The sequence below is a fragment of the Anser cygnoides genome, chromosome 4 (genome assembly GCF_040182565.1).
Source record: "Anser cygnoides isolate HZ-2024a breed goose chromosome 4, Taihu_goose_T2T_genome, whole genome shotgun sequence".
In the NCBI taxonomy this organism is placed as follows: Eukaryota; Metazoa; Chordata; class Aves; order Anseriformes; family Anatidae; genus Anser; species Anser cygnoides.
Window position 1 is genome coordinate 72,171,878 of NC_089876.1, and position 19,134 is coordinate 72,191,011.

Here is a 19,134-nt window from a genome sequence, read left to right on the forward strand (position 1 = left end):
CCAACATTAGAAGTTGCAGCACAGCAAAAGAACAAGTTATATAATTTCTTTCATACTTTTTTCATTCTTTCACTATGTACAGAACTTCTGAAATACATAGAGGATGTATTTTTTTTTGACAGCATCACCTAGGACACCATCTCACTGTCCAAGTCACTGCCATGTCATTCCAATTTCTCATGCATTTTCTTCTTTCTGTGTCTACATAATACAAAACTATAAAGTCTTATCTCCTACCACTCACCGCAGTAGGTAGTTCAGGAGTTACAGTGAGTCTCATAAATGTCAAGCATAATGAAAAATAAGGGTAACATACAGGAGAAAGTTGTTCCTGTTCATTCCACTCAAAGAAACAATGTGCACCATCCTCCTGCTCATCAGTCATGCTGCAGTGTAAAGGTTCTCATTCTGTTTCCTCTGGTGCTCTTCTAGCAACAGAGACCTACTGTCCTTTAAAAAAATGTCTTTCGCAGAAATAGTCAGCCTTGCCATAGTCTGATAACTAAAGAAAATGTGGCTTCCACCTTTTACAGAGTTCTGCTGTAAATTTCAGATTTTTTGTAGCGAAACCAAATACCTAAAAACTGAAATGTCTGATTTGTGTCTCCTACTACTTTACAGTATTTACTTGTTTGCTTCATAGGCCAGGCTCTCAAGATGATTGCTTTCTTTGTGTACTGCCATTGAAATACTGGAGAGTTTCTTATAGCAACAGGTGTTTATTCTTCTAATTATACAGTAAAACTTTTACCCTGAAAATAATAATAATCATAATGCTATTGATGTTTAAGTTCTGATTTCTTCTCTTTGAAGGAAATGTGATCTCAACCAGTTTTCTAGAATGAACTATATATCTACATTTTAAATAATACCTTTGAGATTCAAAGGAATTTTTGTTTCTCCATCAGATGCAAGCTTGAAGAAATGAGTACCAAAACAACACTTTCTTTGGAAGATTGCCATTCATACAGATGTAAATCCACCCCCCACAAACTCTTACAGACTTCTGGTGCAATGTCAAAGATCCATGGATATGAGTTTGGCTATAAGCATTAAGTTTTGTATATTACATGCTAATCACCTCAAAAGTAGTGCAGAATTCCTCATAGCCACTCATGTAGTCTCCTCTATGTATAGGAGAGAGTTCACAGGTTAAATCTGGAGAGGTTTAAGGAGTATCAAAAAGTTTTAGTTAGGTTTCTTTTCCTTACTGATTTTTAAAATCTGTTCCTCTTATTATGACAAGTCTAGCTTTCAAGGCAGCAGTGAGAGACAGAAAGATACATAAGACTTAGGATTTGAAAATGTATTATTATGTGTACATGAAATATGTGAATGAGAAAGAAACTAGCTTATGATTTTCAGCTTATGTTTCAGATCTGGAAGCAGGTTCTGTTTCAGTGGAAGATGAGAACCACTGTTATCTCTTGTCACATACCCTTCATTTCCAGCCAGGCTGTGTTGTGAAAGAATGAAATTCAAACCTCTCAGTGCTCCAGTGCTAATTACTGCCCATCTTTGGTCACAGGCCAGTGTAATTTTATAGGGACAGTCCTCATTTATGAAGATGAGAGGAAACATTTTAGCAATTTTTATTTTTTATGATCGTAGTTACTGGCAACAGTCTAAAGTCTGGAATATGATGAGTATTACAAGTAATGCCAGGATTGATGGATTGCTATGCAGCACGAAAGTGAGACAGTTGAAACTCTGTGGTAACTGCAGTTTTCTGAACAAAGCTCTGTGTGCGTGTGTTCTGAATAGCACATTAATGATAACTGGCTTGGAAGGCATTTAACAAAATCCTTCAGGTCACAGGGACTTCCTTATGGAGAACATCATTCCCTGAAGCATTTATGTGCATGCAGGTCTTTAGCAAATATTTTTGAGCCCCTTGAACTGTTAAAAAAAAAAAAAAAAAAAGAACAACAAAAAAAAACAACTGTATTGCCTGTTTCTTTTGGTGGGGTTTTAGAATAGCCTGATGCTTTGCTGTGTTGCCTTGCTGAAGGCTTGGGTTGTGAAGTGAGAGCCTACGGAGATTGGAAGCACAGCTCCTGTTTCTGTGTAATGCTTGTAAATTGGAAGTATACCATTAGGAGAGGGAGGAGAGGTAGTTTTGAAGTGTATATAGTTTAATAGTATTTTTTAAAAGTGCTGAAAATCAATTGGTGGATAGGAGTCAACAGGGAATAAAAGATTTGTGACTTGTGAAGATAAAAAGTAGTGGAGAAATTTGATTCTGCAAATATCTCAAATAAATAGAAGTCTCAGTCAGGGGAAGGTGTCAGATATCAAAAAATAAACTGCATAGGGTAAGTTATTTCTTCTTCTTTGTATCCCTTATTAGAGGAAAAAAAAATAACACACAAATATCTATAATGGTTAGAGCTGGGAGATGCAGTGCTAACAAAATAAGTAGTCTGAGCTTTCTATTCAATGTTACCATATTGTAGTATGTATATGACATGATAAACAATATGGCAAAGATCAATATGTTGTCTGCTGCCCAAATTGCGCATCTGAGGAGGATGGAAAGAAAAACAGTCATGTCACTAGGAATTTCTAATCTGATAATGGTTTATGTGGCATTATCAGAGTCCTTGCCAGAGGACTCAGTGACCTTACTTAGCTGTCTTTGCAAGTCTGTGAGATATCCTAGAAACCAAACACTGCTGGTTGTGGGAGAAGGTTTGCAAAGAGCAGAAGTTTTGAACAACAACAACAAAAAAGAGAAGGTAGAATTTCCTCACGTGAATGAAAGGGAAAATTTGGGAAGTAAAATGTGATTACTGTAATCAAATGGCTGAGCACAAAAAAGCTATGTGCTTTCAACATTATAGATCTTTGTTTTAACCTGAAGCAGAAAAAGAGGTAGAAGGTCCAGCCTTTAAGAACAAGCACTGCATGTGTCCATACAGCATGCTGTCCTTAATGTTCAAATGCAGCTATTTTTAAAAGAAATTGTTTTGTGGAAGGTTAGGTGCAAAAACATTACAAAGATAAGCACACAGTATATTTACACTCTATCAAATAAAACTGTCCAAATATTATGAAGGAATGGTTTATTCAGTGTTTTCTTTCCTTTTGAGACATGGGAGATAAAGGAATCCTGAATATTATGCAGAATATTGTGGGACATGCAGTCCAATATGCAAGGACATGCAGTGCCATCCTTGCTTCCTGTTTATTGAAGTGAGACCCTCCCACACCCATTTTTTTGTTATTAAAATTAAACAAGTTCTGACATACAGGAAGGGAGAATTAAGCCTATTTGTCTTGAATTGAACTGTCCTTTTACAAAAATGGTGATGACTGGAAAAATATGCCTACATAAAAGGTTGAGAAGGTTGAAGCAGAAACATTTAATGCAAACAGTGAGGTTTGGAAACAATTTATTGGAGGATTATATTAGTGTTCTTTTGCTACAGATGCAATGATCAGTCAAGACAAAGGAAAATCAGTTTCTTTCTTTGTCTAAAATCTGCTCCTTTTTAAGGCTGTCATTATAGCTTCAGAAAATGGAGCAGTTGTTTTGAAGATCTGTAAAAAATTTTAACAGTCATATGAACTCAAACTCAACATTGTTACAGAATGCTTTCATGAGGGATGAAGAGTCTGTGGAATAAGAATGAAATTATATGTCTTTAGGTGGTAAAGGCAAAAAGACTAATGACATTTATCATGATAGTTTAGATGTTTGAAAGTGAGGGACAGATTGACTTGTGGCATTGTAATAGAAACATTTAGAGATTACTGCTGAAAAAGGAACATATTCTGGCCCAAAGCAACAGAATTAGCATCTCTAATGGAAGCAGCACTGAATAACCTGTGAGATTGACTAGTAGAAAGCAGCAGCACACCCAACCAGATGGAGAATGAAAAGCCTCTTCAAAAGCAGAAAGGAATCAAGATCAGGAAGTCTACTTCTTTAGAGGAACTGGTTTTGTGTTTGGCTGTGACTTTAAACTGTTCCAGTACTATACCTGCAGTCACCTGAAAAAACAAGGGTAGTTATCAAATTCCACTCTAAACCCAGGAGGATCTTGTATTGGCCTCTCCCTAAAAGCATGCTTGGCTCTCCCAAATCAGGGGTAGCTGCAGCAAAGGGCCAAAGTCAAAGCTCTGACCATGCTTCACAGAAGCTACTAGAGCTTCCTCTTGCCCATACTCTTGTGACTCCCCTTAACTTGTCCTTACTTGGCAGTAGGAGGCACCCTCAAGTTTCTCAGACAGTTCCCGGGAGCCCTCTGATGATCCTGGACCCGGTGTCCAGACAATCCCAAAGCAGAGCCCAGAGACTGATAAGAAAACTGCTGTTTCTGTTGGCTGCCTCTGATTGCTGCGTTCCCATGCTTTCTGTATTCTCACAAAATGAAACAAAACATGCCTCTGATCTGAGTGCATAAACAAAAAGTTACTAGAATCACTACTGAACTTCTCAAATTATACCCTGGTGAAAGGCCAAACGTCTGGTAGGTCCTTAGACATAACCACAGTCCTTAAAAAGTGACTTGGGGGAGTAAGGACTAGAGTTTGTGTCGAGGTTGAGGTCCAGACAAATCCTGAAAGCACGAGCAGTTCTCTCTGTTCCTTGAATAAAGATTGAGAGTTGAGGGTATTATTACAGTTTCCTGAATAAGCCATGCTTTTACTGTCCTTGGCTAAATCAGACAAAAATATCTATGGTAACAAAGATTAATTTTAACATGAGGGTTAAAATTAAGTTAAATGCAGTGACTTGTAAGTCCTGTCAACATGTGGGACTGGAGGAGGACAGGAGGACTTTCACCTCTATAAAATGTCTAAAGGGCTACTTGAAATGCTATGTAAAATTTTGTCACCACACAGAAATTTCTAGACAGCAATGGAAAATCTGTTGAAGGTTGTCTTTCAACACTGTGTAGTAAGAATTGTCAGCGTTCTCAGAAGAAGCAGAGGTAATACTGAACTTCAGCACTAGCAAAGGTATTTCTAGGGTTGGAGACAGTAGGACTTAAAGAAAATTCCTATTTATGAAACTGTGTGAATGTCCCAATAGACAGAGAACTTGGTCTGCAGGAGGGATCACACTGACTGAATGGACCTCAGCTGCCTCTTACCTTATTAAGCAATGAGTATACTATACATGATTTGTGTAATCATGATTACACAAATGAATAGGCCTTTTTATTAGTCTTTTAGAGTGATGTTTCTTAGTTCTGAAGAAAGAGGTAATACAGAGTTTTCCAGGAGTCCTTAACAGTGGCTTACGGTTCTAAAATCTGTGGCTGCTTCAACCTAGACAAAGAATTCATCTTGTCACACTAAGTTTCTCTGTATTGTGTGGGAAATTTTTGTCCTATACCATGAGAAATCTTGGAGAGGATTCAAATGGATGCGTCTTATGACTAACAAGTTCTTGGAGTAGGATTACTCCCAACTGATGCAAAAAAAAAAATCGAACACTGAATGAAAACTTGAGCCTCATATAATAGATAATGTAAGTTGTGCTGGTGATGTTTTTAAACACAGGCAATTATGAAAAATACAGTTCAGTATAAGTGTTTCACTGCAGCTGCACTCAGTTTGTTGCCAGTACAGGAATAATTAATATATATATATATGTGTGTGTGTGTATATCATGGTATTTCCAGGAGAAAGTTTCTCTCATGAAACAGTTTGACCTGTTGTAGTAAAGCCTTCTCAGATAGAGAGATGGATTCACTAAGATTCTAGATGTGATACAAGATTGTATACACAGAAATATATATGGAGTACGGAATCTCTGCATGAAAATTTGACAAAATCTTTGCAGAATGGCATAAGAATCACCCTGGTATTTTCTTTGCACAAAATCTTTGGCTCAGAGGCATGGTTAAAAGTGGAGGAGGGCCTGCAAAAAGTAGGACAAGAAGTATACCATGGAGAAATCTGGAAACCTAGCATTCCACGAGACTTGTTACTCGTATGAACTCAACACATAGGTTTATGGGGCTTATGGGTGTGCTGGTTTTACTCAGGTGGGCAGCCAAGCTCCACCACAACTGCTCTCTCACTCCCCCTCCTTAAAGGAAAAAGGGGAGAAAATACAATGCAAAGGGCTATGTGTCAGGAGCAAACTGCTCCAGCACGGGTCCCCCACGGGCAGCAGCTCCCCCCAGACCCCTGCTCCTGCGTGGGCTCCTCTCCACGGGCTGCAGCTCCGGCGCCTGCTCCTGGGGGGCTCTCCATGGGCAGCAGCCTCCTCCAGGCCACATCCACCTGCTCCACCGGGGGCTCCTCCACGGGCTGCAGCGTGGAGATCTGCTCCGTGTGGGACCCATGGGCTGCAGGGGGACAGCCTGCTCCACCAGGGGCCTCTCCACAGGCCGCAGGGGAGCTGCTGCTGCGTGCCTGGAGCACCTCCTGCTGCACTGACCTTGGGGTCTCCAGGTCTGTTTCTCACTCCTCTCTCTCCCAGCTGCTGTTACTAGCAGTTGTTTTTTTTTCCCTCCTCTTAAATCTGCTCTTACAGAGGCGTGAACAACATTGCTTATTGGCCCAGCTCTAGCCAGCAGTGGCCTTATCTGACATGGGGCAGTTTCTGGATTCTTCTCACAGAAGCCACCCCTATGGCCCCCCACTACCAACACCTTGCCATGTAAACCCACTACAGTGGGTTGCTGGAAGGAGAAAAAAAAAAATGTTAACAGAATTGGTTTTAATCCTTTGAGAAAAGAAGTGGAAAATGCTAAAAGAGCTTAGTTTTGAAAAATCAAAACTGTGTTTATTACATGGAAAGTAGAGGGTTGAGGCTGAAGACTGTCCCAGAATTACCAATATCCTTCCACATACTTACCTTGATTTTAAGAACTGTCTCAATGAAAAGTGAAATCCATTTCCTCCTGGCCATTTGAGCTATAAGATCACACCAAAGAGCTGACCTAGAGACACAGAGGGACATGTAAGTCCAGAGCTAACCTCAGTGGAGATGGGAGTCTGAGGAGCTAGAGCTGAGGGAAGATGGGAGGAAAGTCAAAACAAAAAAAAACATCTACAAAATGTCTGCTACGAAACTAGGGGAAGGCAGGTTTTGCCTTACTGCTGCTGCAGAGAGTCACTGCCCCTTTCTTTATGGGTTTAACTGATTTGTAATTCTTAAGTCACTCAGTGAAAATTTAATTTAAAATTTGAAAATTAAGAGAGAGAGATGTGTAATAGTCAGCATGGAGTTAAATATGTTCTCAGAACATCATGAGATGGAGCTTATGTGGCCACCACCTGTTTATTTCCTGTTTATTTCAGCAGGAGTAACAGCAGGTTTTTGGGTTTTGCTTTTTTTTTTTTTTTCTGTGCTGTTTATGGTACAATTAAAATAGAACAACATGTCCCCTGCAAAATTACGAGTACAGTTTATTTTAGTTGAAATGATTGATCCATTTACACAAATGTGATTTTATGTTTTGTATGTATCAGTACTGTTGATTCTAGCTGTATTGATTAAAACATATTTCATTACATGGACCCTGATTCTCTTCCATGCTTGTCACATGGAAAAACGTCTTAGTCTTGCACACTTCTTTGGGATTAAGTTTATCATCAGATTTGAGGTCAAGCAACATTTTTCCCCCTCAAGTGAAGCTGGCAGGGATTTCTGTCAGTGTCATTGTTATTTTTGACTTTAATACAAGGACCAGCCTTCTCCTAGGATCACTGTGGAATTTTGTGTAACAAGTTTGCCGTTACTTCAAGAACCTCAGATATTGTTCATGAGGCCTATGATTTTCTTACATATTGCTTTTCTAAGTTTGCTATGGAGTGGTAAGGGCTGATTTCTACAGAATTGTATAAAAAGCAGCTGTTCTTCGGCTCCTGCTGAATTAAACACTTATTGCACAGTCCTTTGTCATTGTGGAGTATTAGATTTGATGATCAAGGCATTTAGTTCCAGCATTTGTTTCTTACATGCAAGATTAATTTTGATAGGAAACTTTGTGGAGGAAGGTACTACTACTCAGCGTAAGCAGAAGTGGCAGTATAATGTCTCAATATTTTCAAATGCACAGGCTGAATCTGTACCCAGATAGAAAGGCACAATGGTTTCTTATGGATATGATGTACATTTCTCATGTTCTATTGAAATGTCAGCTTCCCACAGTAAAAAGATTTTTTTTTTTTTATATTCTGAAGAGAAAATAAAAATCTTAGGTATCTGATTGCTATTCATTCCTATGCTGGAATGTTTCGAGAATGAAATACCACCTGACTAATCAAGGGCCTTAGGGAAGATTTCTATAGATTTCACAATATTCTAAGACAGTCTCAGTAGACTAGTGCCTTCTGTGGTATATTTAATTGTGTACTTATTTTGTTCAGACTGTGGTTCAACAATGAAGATAGCCTAAAATTGATCAGAACATTATTAGCTGATTAGAAAGAGTGGATAAAGGTGCATTATTCCTGTGCTGACAAAATGGTACCTATCCAACTATCCTCTGGTTGAATTGTGACAATGCAATCAAGTGGCTCTTAGTTGCGGTACATTTTAAATAAAGTACACTTATCTATTACTTGTCCTTTGTTACTGACTTCTCACTATTGCCTCACTGTACACCTCTGTGTTTAGCTTAAAGATGAAAATTCCCCACTAAGTGTACCTTAATTCCAGCTGGCTATTGAGAAGACATGAGTTGCTTGTGAATGAGGAATACAATTGCATTTAAAAAAAAAAAAAAAAAAGTTCTAAGACTGCGATGTGAAGACCACTAAAATAAATGGGAAATATTTCCCTGAAACTGACTGGAGTTTGCATTAAAATCTGTAATGATTTTTCTATCCAGAAACTTAATCAAACACTTTTTTTTTTTTTTTTTCCAAAATTTTGATGACCATATAGTTAGGGTATTCCTTCTTGCAACTTCTTGATAAAATTAGTCCCCAGCTTTCTGAATCTGTCCACTAGAAGTAATATATTATCCAGTGGTACCATGATTCCTACCCACTTCCTTTTGGGAATCAAGATACACCTGACCACATCCAAGTTAACAGGGTAGGAGAAAGACTTGCTGCAAATACTTGTATGTGACTCGGAGCCACAAAGCATGTCCGTACTCATTTCTGCCATAAGGATCTGCAATGAATCTCCATTACCACCTTGCAAATTTCAGGCCCAAGTCAGAGATGTCTGGGCACATCATGTTGCTATCTGGCTTCTTTCCCTGGCAAGAAAGTTCGGTCATGAGCCATGGTAGCATTAGTGGCCTAGCTTAAATTGTTTGCTCCCTCACTGTGCGTGCTCACAGTGAGCACACATTAAAGTGAGCAAAGCCAAGAAGCTAGAAGTAACGTATCTCCAATCAGCATTTACTTCCAGTGGATTTTCTGGTGAATTATCTACCAGTTTTCCATGGAACAATGCCACCAAGAGTGGCTGCTGCCTGGCTTGATTTCCTCCTGACTAGACATATCCCCTGACATTATGTGAAGGCCTGAACCACGCTGTGTTCATCCAAAACAGAGTCCACAATCTCAGAGGGAATGGGATTATAATGATGTGAAGGCTCTACTCTTCATTTGTGCTTGCTGGACATGTTTGACAAGGATTATCGCCAACTGACCTCCCTCATGCCGAGCAGCTGCAGGAATGATGTCACCCATATTTTGTAAAGCAAAAGATGAGTCAGTCTCTTCCTAGCTGTAATACTTAATGCTGTTTATTTTCCATTTCCTGAAGAGTAGGTGAATAGACAGTGGGTTCTAGAAAGTCCATAAGCAAGCAAATTCATCTTTATTTAGTTGAAAAAGAGAAATTGTCTTCCAGCATTGGTTGTTTTCTTCCCCTTAGATCTCCAAATCTTGAAGAACTACTGGGTTATGCCACTTTCTGTGTCTATCATGGTAGTGAAACACTGTCCTCTCTTCAATCTTGGTAACAGCTGTATATATTCCCTTTACTTGTCTTAGTTCTGTGTTTGACCAAGAGGGAGAAACAAGCCACTGTATGCTATTACATATTGACTGTGTCCCTCACTCATTTTTTCATCTTTTGTAACAATCACCAGTGTTATAAACTGCAAGTTCTTGAAAAATATACACAAGAAGAAGCCACAAAAAATGCTGGCAAATACCTAGTTCCTAACTGAAATTAGTGTTAGCAATTACATAAACTGTTCTAGACAGAATGCAGCGGTAATGAAAAGCCAATGTCCGCTCCGACCTCCATCTCCTTGCTCAGAGGAGTTGCTGAGAGACAGAAACATAGTGGATTGTTCTCAGTTGTCACTCTCTAAAATCTAGAGTAATTGTTACTACAAAACCATACTGAACGCACTTCAGAGTATACTATAAGCCAAAAAAAAAAAAAAGCCAAAACAACAACAAAAACACCAAAAAAACTGAAGTGCTAAAATAAGTATTAAGCTGTAGTAATAATAAAGCGCTGTCTCTTTCATTCACAGAATGATAGAATTACAGAATGGCTGAGGTGTGAAGGGACCTCCAGAGATTCTCTAGTCCAACCCCCCTGCTCAAGCAGGATCACCTAGAGCATGTTACACAGGATCGCATCCAGGTGAGTTTTGAATATCTCCAAAGAAGGAGACTTCTGACAGCTGATTGTGCTGGGAACATTGCTGGATTTGAGGGGCAGTTACCAGCTTATTTGTTTGCTAGTCCTAGAATCTAAACAATTCATTTCTAAGTAATATGATGATTAAGATCTACGCATGCGTTTATACGTTATCTTGGTATTTGTAAAGAGGAAATTGGTACTCATTTGCTTCCTTTCTGTGTAAAGTTCTCACCAAATATAAAAGTCAAAAATCCAAAGTGAAAACTGAAATGCAAACATCTAGGAATAGTTTTTTGTTTGGTTGGTTTTGTTTGGTTTTGTTTTGTTTTCTTCTCTCTGTCTTCCCCCCAGCTTCTGCAGTCATTTTGAAGACAAAGTTTAGTTACTCTTACAAAAAATAAGTAGTGGATTTAGCTACAAGATGCTTACTTCAAACTTCAGAACTGGCATTAGTAATGTGATTATGATACCAAATGCTGTGTGAGGGTACACTGACATATCGTGCTCTTTTATTTAAGTAGGTTGGGTGGGAAAGAAATATTGATACCCGCTTAATAGCTGTCTGTTCACTTATTACCATGAGTGCAGATAGATAGCTGGATTATGAAACAGCAAGAGTCAGAAAATGGTTGCAAAAAGAACACATTTCTCTTTCTTTTTTTTTTCTCCCTCCCTCTAAGCTATTAATAGCAAAAGTAATATCATGATACTGCATCTTCTTCAGAAAACTATGCACCTCAGGCATTGGTGACCAAAATTTCCTTATTTAATGCTAATCTTCAACATTAATTTTCAGAATTTGCTGTTTATGCCAAAATAATTATTGCACATAAAAGGTTTTATTATTCTTATCTGTTGACGTAGGTTTCCCAGAAAGTAAAAAAGCCTTTGTGTTGATGCCTGTTTACAAATAGTGTACTTAAATAGTGGGGTAATAGAGGGTAACAGCTGAAATTTTTTGTAAACCTTAATAAATTGGATAGCGTGTTTTAGAGAGATCTGTTACTGTGTTGAGAATGTGGATTTCTCAAATCTCCTGTGTGCATCACCATCTGTTTCTAAAGAGTGATATACCTGTCTAGCCTCAAGCTATTTCGCCAGTGACTCAGGCAATCGGATGAAGCATCCAACAGCTTGATAAAGATAGTACTGCTGTCTGCTTTAACCAGAGGAGCAATTTAAGCTTTCAAATCATAGGAAAACATGAATTTGTGCATGGCAGCCATATAGTTACACCACAGTGTTTTTCTGGGTTGTGACATATGAGAAAAAGAAAACAGCTTTTGGATTGTAAATCCACTGGTCAGCGGTCTGGCAATGTCATTAGATACAGCAGGAACTATTTGGTGTGAAGGTCAAAAATCTTTTATATAAATATTATTGATTAAATTATTCTGTCCTAAATACTGACTAACCAACCAACCAAAAAGAGATATATCGTATTTTCTATGAGGCTGTTAAAAAAGATTAGTCTGAGTGTAAAACTTACCCCAGCACAGGGTTTAAAGGTCATCTCCTTTCCTCAAGACTTAGTCCTGAAAGACAGGTCTTATACCTTATGATGTCTAAAGTCTTGTGGGTGAGCTTCTTCATTAACAGGACTCCATACATGGGGATAAATTCATAGAAACCTCACTGAATTTGTTAAAGTATTTCAAATGAAATGAAAGAACAGCATTTGACCATGTTTATCTGATTATGTAGTCATGGTCTAAATTCTCTCTATCGTGTTATATGTGAGGTAGCAAAGGTAACACCTTGTTTACTGGTTAATGTGCTGATCTGAAAGTCCAAAGGTTGGTGTTCAATTCTTAATTTTGTCAGGAAGTACTTGTGCATCCATGAGGAAATAATTTGTATAAAAATGCTTTTCTGATGTATGTCCTCAAAGAACCAGAGATCTAAGATGTGGTCCACAGACATTTCTTACCTGGTTTGTTCTCTTATTTGAAATATACACTCTTCAAGAGGAAACGTACTTTAAGTGCTGTCCCCTCTGTGCAGTATTTCTCTACCTTTTATTAGCATGGATAACGTGTCTGCTGAGATGCTGTATGTACAGTGGATGCATCATAACCTCACAGCACACATCCACAAAGATGCATTCCACAGGAGTGGATGTTGCCCACTGTGTACCATATGGTTCTTCTTTGGTCTCTGGCTGCACAGCACTTTGCAAAGGCACTGAAGTTTCACAGTTAGGTACTTTAACCTCTTGTGACCAAATGGACTTTTGCCTTACAAAAAAAAAAAAAAAAAAAAAACTTCTTCTCCCAAAGAATGCAGTGATCTGGTACATTTAGGTTAGATTCTTGAGAACATCCACCCAATACTTCAAAGCTGCTTGATAAACACTTGTAACAGTGGCCAGCAGCTGAATATAAAGATGAGATTTGTGTTGAGGTAGATGCAGTGTAGTATAGATGCAGCATCTGAGCTGCTTACTCACTGTTGGTTTAAATACTCCTCATGAAAGGAGCTAGCCCCAAGGAGAAATTTAATGGAGGACAATGCATTGTCTTTGTGAGGAACTTGCTCCGTGCGTAAGCAGAAGCATGAAAAGGCTGGCTGGAAAATGTAATATAAAGCATCACTTGCTGGCATAATTGGCACAACATATATCCGGTTATATTCAAGAGCAAGGTATTGAGATATTCTTGAAGTAAAGGCTGGAAGAATACTTGGGGGGGGCGGGGGGGAAGATGTGAATTATTTTGAACTGCACTATAAAAGCAGTAGGTCCCGTCAGATACTCCTTGTAAACTGGAGATTCATGATTTAAAGTACGTAGTGGAAAGCACATTTTTTGATTCATTTGCCATCAGAAGCAATTGTCAGTCTTGAACAGTCAAGAAGTAAAAACTGTATTTAGGGACCTCTGCTCTGCCTGGAGTGATTGGAATGGTTTATAATGATGTTGGATGACAGTACTAATATTTATTTTATTCCGTACTGACTGAATTGTGTTTCCTCTTTATATTCAGATGCTGGGGTTCTTTGCTCCTAAAGCAGTCTCCTAATGCAGTAGCGAAAATAAAATCAATAGACCCTATCTGGAAGCAGTGTAGATCTTCTTTCCTTTGCTCTGCAGATTGAAGTATCAACAAATTATCCTATGAGATTGACATAAAAACTGTGCCCTTTGCACAGCCATCAAATAGCTTGGTGACTGGAGACAGCCATTTGTCGTCTGCCTGCCTTCACCAGTCTCTCTCAGGGGAGCAGAGAAGACTACTGGGTTTTAGAAATGTTTTGCTGTCCACAGGTATAAGGTGCTTGATAAAGGTATGATAGGAGTAGTATCATATACTAAGGCACTATTAGGGCCTCAAAATCTGCAGTGTTTCGCAGTCCCAGGGAAGTGATCCAATGCCTGAGGTGGGAGTGAGCTCCCTTTGCCGCAGCGAGTGCTTCCCCAGGAGCTTCCAGGTGACCCAGCAGAGCACAGGCATGGACCGAGGAAGCGAGGGCCAAACTGGATGGGTTCTCTCCAGCTCCTCCACCAGCATCTCCCATATACAGTGACAGAGGAATGTACTTACTCTAATGCGTTTACTCTAATGCAAGAGCCATCAGGGTCTTATGCCTCTCTTTATTCCGTACTGGCCAGGTTGTGGGAACCACATCTGGGCTTTTACATCTTAGTGTCTTCCACGCAAATTAGCAAAAGCTTTAAAATTGGCTTGTGTGTGAAAAAGCCCCAAACCATCAGGCTCTAGTTGTACAATAGTGACCCTGCAACTGGGAACTTATTAATAAAATCAACTAAAAAAAATAAATAAAAATCTGCACTGATTTTCAGTGGGATTTGAATCTGAGCTAAAACTTGTTGAGGAAAAAAAAAAAAAGAAACAAAATCAATAAGTCCCAGTCAATTGATACTGTTTTTTGTTGTTCTTGTTTGCTTGCTTTTATTTTTTTAAAAGCATCATAATAAATATAAGCATTTTGGAAACCTTGATGCTAATAATACCCCTCTTAGCAGAAGGCAAGAAGAAAATTCCAACTTCATGAAGTCAGTTTACTGGAGCTCTGTGGTGTCAAGCCTTTGATTTAGAGTTTATGATATATAGGGCTTAAGTAACCTTCTTGGGACCATCTGCAATGGAGAATAAGCTGTTTTCTAAATCTATATGTTGTACGAGTATACTGTAATGCAAATCAAAACAATATTGACTTAAAGTACATTGATTGTCCCTCAGCCACTACCAGTTTTAATAATAAAATTGCTGCAGATGCATGTTTGAAGTGGCATTGTTTAAAGCTCCTATTTTATTTACAGCGCAGATGAAAACCACTCTGCAGTAATAAGCTTTTCCTTCTTAACAGTGTGTATGCGCTTGTTGATGTTGGTTACCCCCAGGTTTCTGATTTTGAAAGCGACTTTGGCTTGATTCATTGAGCAATTTATGCACCATTTGCATGCAGTTCCCCAAGTGTTATTTGAAGTAATTGAGTACATATTTTTATGATCTATAAAACAGTCCTTTAAATTTGTGCACATGAGGAAACTCTTTATGATGAACCTAGGAGTAACCATCCAAGTATGAATAGCATCAAAAAATGAGGGGCAAAATTTTCCCACAGCGCTTGAAGTGCTTAAAAATTCATAGTAATTCTTTCTTTATTGCAATTACTTACCATGCATATGGTACTTCTCATGTGTAACATTCTAAGCGTTTTATCAGCAAAAGTGGCTATTATTTTCCCTTTTCAGCCACCGTTCTACATATTGGAGGAACCGAAAGTAGAGAAAGAATAAGCAGTTTTCTGAAGTGATGTAGAAATCTGCCATGAAGGTGAGAATGGAATTGCAAAAGAGTGATGCTGATCCCACCTCTCCAGGGAACAAGACCCTAGCAAAAAGCTTGCACAGTGGGAAGGGACAATGTGCAGTGGTGTCACTGGGAAGGAGGCTGCTGGCAGTTATAAAGAAGCAATCTCCCTGGCTGCACTTATTCCCCAAAAGAGAAAATATAACCAGGCAGCTCTGCTAAATATTTTGAGAGGGCAAGAGCTGCCTGTATTTGAGGTCTGCCTTTGACAAGGAAACAAAAGTAATTCTGTTTAAAAATAATAATAATCTAAAGCCATACTCTCATGAGATATTTTCAGTTCAAGTTTATTGCTCTAAAGGTTACCAATGGCTTCTATTAAATATTTGAGTGGTTTTATGCATCTCCATTTTCTGTAATTGTTTGACCCTTCTGAAGAATTTCCATCTCTTTGTAACTATCTTAGCGTTTTTGTGAATCATATTGATAAGGTGCTTCTGGTCTATGCCAGTTGTTTCTATTTGCCTAATTTCTTTTTATTTAATCTTTAAATTGTTATCTTTGCACTTATTAAGAAATAGAAGTCTAATGTTCATTGGGAAGCAACTCTTTTTAAATTTTCATCTGCTTACTAGTAAAATTTCATGCAAATAAAGTTATATGGACAAAGAATAGGGAATAATAATAAATAATAATAATAAAAAAAAGTGAGTATAAGTCCATATATGGAAGGGAAGGCAGTACATGTTTCATTATTGATTCTTTGCTTTCACTGGATCTTGTTTCCACAGAAATATGGCTACATGATATTATAATAAAAATGAACTTTTTCTAATTTATTTTTTTCCTCAGAACTTCTCTTTAATAACCTGTTATGTTTACAATGTTTTACAAAACTTAATCACTTGTATTTTCTTTTTAAAAAAATACCCTATCTCTCCCACTCATTTTCCTTTCCATTTCCATAAATACTTAAGAAGCTAATCTTGTATAGAGAGTCAAGAACTGTTATAAGGCCCTCTGTGTCTTTTACAAATAGATAGAAATGATACAGCTTTAAAAAGAAGAAATCCACCTATTTCTAGAAGGATCTTTGTTTTAAAGAAACTCAGCTGGAACAGAAGATGCTGTAAAAATAAATCCACAACAGGTTTTTGTACTTCCTGCTATCCATCGATCTGCTTTCTGTGCCAAATGTGTATGACATTTCAAATAAAGACATTGAATACCAACTGAGTGAAACGCTGCTACTACAGTTCCTATACAAATAATCAGGGACTAGGAACAAGGGTGCAGAAGCTCAGAAGAGCTCTTCCTTGGCTGGTAGTCTTGCTGCCTTCAGGTGCTCAGACATGGGCTATGCAAGATCAGGATGCTTAAGATGTCTTTCCTCAGTGAGCTTTTTCTTCACTAATCTGCTATGCCACCATTCTCTTATAAACTCCATGAAAGAACAACTCTAAGAAATCTTTGGACCTCATTAATCACTTATCTCTTGATTTTGATGGTGAAGTTTTAACACGTCTTAGTTTAAAAAAATGGTTTCAGATGCCCATATAAAAAGGAAGCAAAATGATCCACACTGAGATTTATAAATTTGAACCCTAGCACAAATACAGCATAAAATGAAAGCACAGTAACTAAACTGAGGTCCAGTGCCAGATTAGCATTTCATATTTGAAGTCTATGACAGGTTTATTACCAAATTGAAAATTCAAGAAATGACTCAAGACCACATAAATTACTTAAATGCATCATGGAGAGGATAATGTTTTGGCATCATGAATGACGGTCATCTCCCTTACATTAATTAGGCAAAACACATTTTCTTGATTATTAAGAGTGTATCCAAATTACACAACTAATGTGAAATACCAACATGCATGTTTGTGCACATACCTATGTCATCTAAACATGGGGATAACTGCAGCATTAAAAGAAACAGTATTTCTCCATCCCGTGGCATGGTCGGCATTTGTGTGCATGAGTACTTGCAAGTGTATATACAGTGCTTGCTATATAGGTTTACAGATAAATACCAAGAAAATCTCCATGAGTAAGGAATATGTCCCCTGAGTGTTGAAGATAAAACAGTATCTTCCTATTCATTTTTTATCTGATATTTCAACACCAAGATCTACACTTAGGAAATAAAAGATTAGGACTATTCCAGATGTTCTTAAATCCACTGAGCTTGATAACCAGGATGATGAAATCTCAGAAATCTCAAAGATAACTATCTTTCAAATTCTGGATGGTGGATAAGATGATGGAATACTAGAATAGAGCAAAAACATGAAAAAAAGAAATGAAAACAAATAAAGAAAAATCTTTAGTTGCCTAGAATATGAGGGAGAAGATTAACACCCAACATGTTTTTTGCAAGAACAAGTAATGCCATAATTATTCAGTTTCTGCTATAGGAAACTGACAGGTCATGTGCATGGAAAAGTAACAAATATCAAAATTCAGTAGGGTTTTTGCCTCTTATAACTATAAGCAATTCGAGAATCCTAACCTGTATTAATTTGCTGTAAGATTTTGTATAAACCTGCTCGGAAAACTATTCTCAGCAGTTGTCAATCTTGCACCATCAAAATGGTAGAGCTCAGTGGGGATCTCTTCAACTTCCAGTAGTATTCAATACTTTTTTTTAATAACATGACTGATGGAATAAAGTATGCTTCTCACAGGTGCAGCTGACAACATTCTAGGAAACCTGTCAAAATGTTCTAAGAGGCTTACTTCCAAAATTATCTTTACAAATTGGAGACGTGATCTAAAAATAGGCTATTTCAGTAAGTACATTACACTTAGATGGAAATAAGCATCTGTACAAGAATGGGATGGAAAATATACAAATTTTGTACTAAGGTTCTCATAGCTATATGTTATCCTGTTATGATAAGCAGCACACAGTGATGTTTATAAAAGAGAATTAGCTACAAAACGTGAATTAGTAAATCTAATTGGATCTGTTATAAGAAGTGCAGTTCTCTTTAAGTCAGTAAATTTACTTCAGAGCTGTGCTTGCATGAGGAGCTAAGAATAGATAGGCTTGCCATTTGACTCATTTCAGTATGTTAGACCGTTAAAACCTACTCTCACAGACACACATAACTAGATGTTTTTTTCTTATTTGCAATGTTATCATAGCATGAAATTGTTTTATTTATTGAACTGCCTCATATTTATTTTAGTTTCAAAAGAATAATAAACAAGTTTGCTAATCAATAATAGGAGCTAGTTCAGGCAAGGGTGAACCTGAAGAATTATTTTAAGAGCCTGATATAAAGTTATTGAGAAGGAATGGATTGCAAGCCTCACACTTGCAAGGCTATATACAGGTTCCCATTCAACATCCATAAAAGTTGTTTTGTGCAATTCTATGGATTAAGCTTTAAACCCTAGCTTGATTACCTAAAATAATCAGAAGGAATAGTAGTTAAATAATGCAGTTTCTAATGAGCAGAATTTGTGATAGGACAAGGCTTGTAAACTCTATTTCTTGTTAAAAAGTATTGATGTGTTGAATTTCAGGATTGCCCTTAAATAGTATAAAATTTGGCAAACGTATTGTCAAGCTTAAGAACAGTGTGGATCATTTTGTTGTACCTCATTTTTACCAATTAGTTTCATTTCAAATGTCCAGTCTTATTTTTGCTTTGGCTGTTAGGTTTATGTTTGATGCTGGAAAATATTGTTGCCACATATACCACATATCTCGGTAAAGCCATGTTGTTTTCCACTTGGCTTATCTCAGTCAGTTACAGCCATATTTCAACTTCTCAAGTTTTGTTTGCTGATACAGTGCCTGTTAATATAATG

General features: G+C 37.7%; 1 long non-coding RNA gene across 1 annotated transcript in view; it reads left to right on the forward strand.

Annotated features, from left to right (window-relative positions):
* LOC136790754 (uncharacterized) overlaps positions 1-18,431 on the forward strand; it is a 40,962-nt gene extending 22,531 nt beyond the window's left edge. The window contains exons 2-3 of the long non-coding RNA XR_010831278.1: positions 10,419-10,531; positions 15,249-18,431. This is a non-coding gene — a long non-coding RNA (uncharacterized lncRNA). The remainder of the gene's footprint in view (positions 1-10,418; positions 10,532-15,248) is intronic.
* Positions 18,432-19,134: the final 703 nt, after the last annotated feature.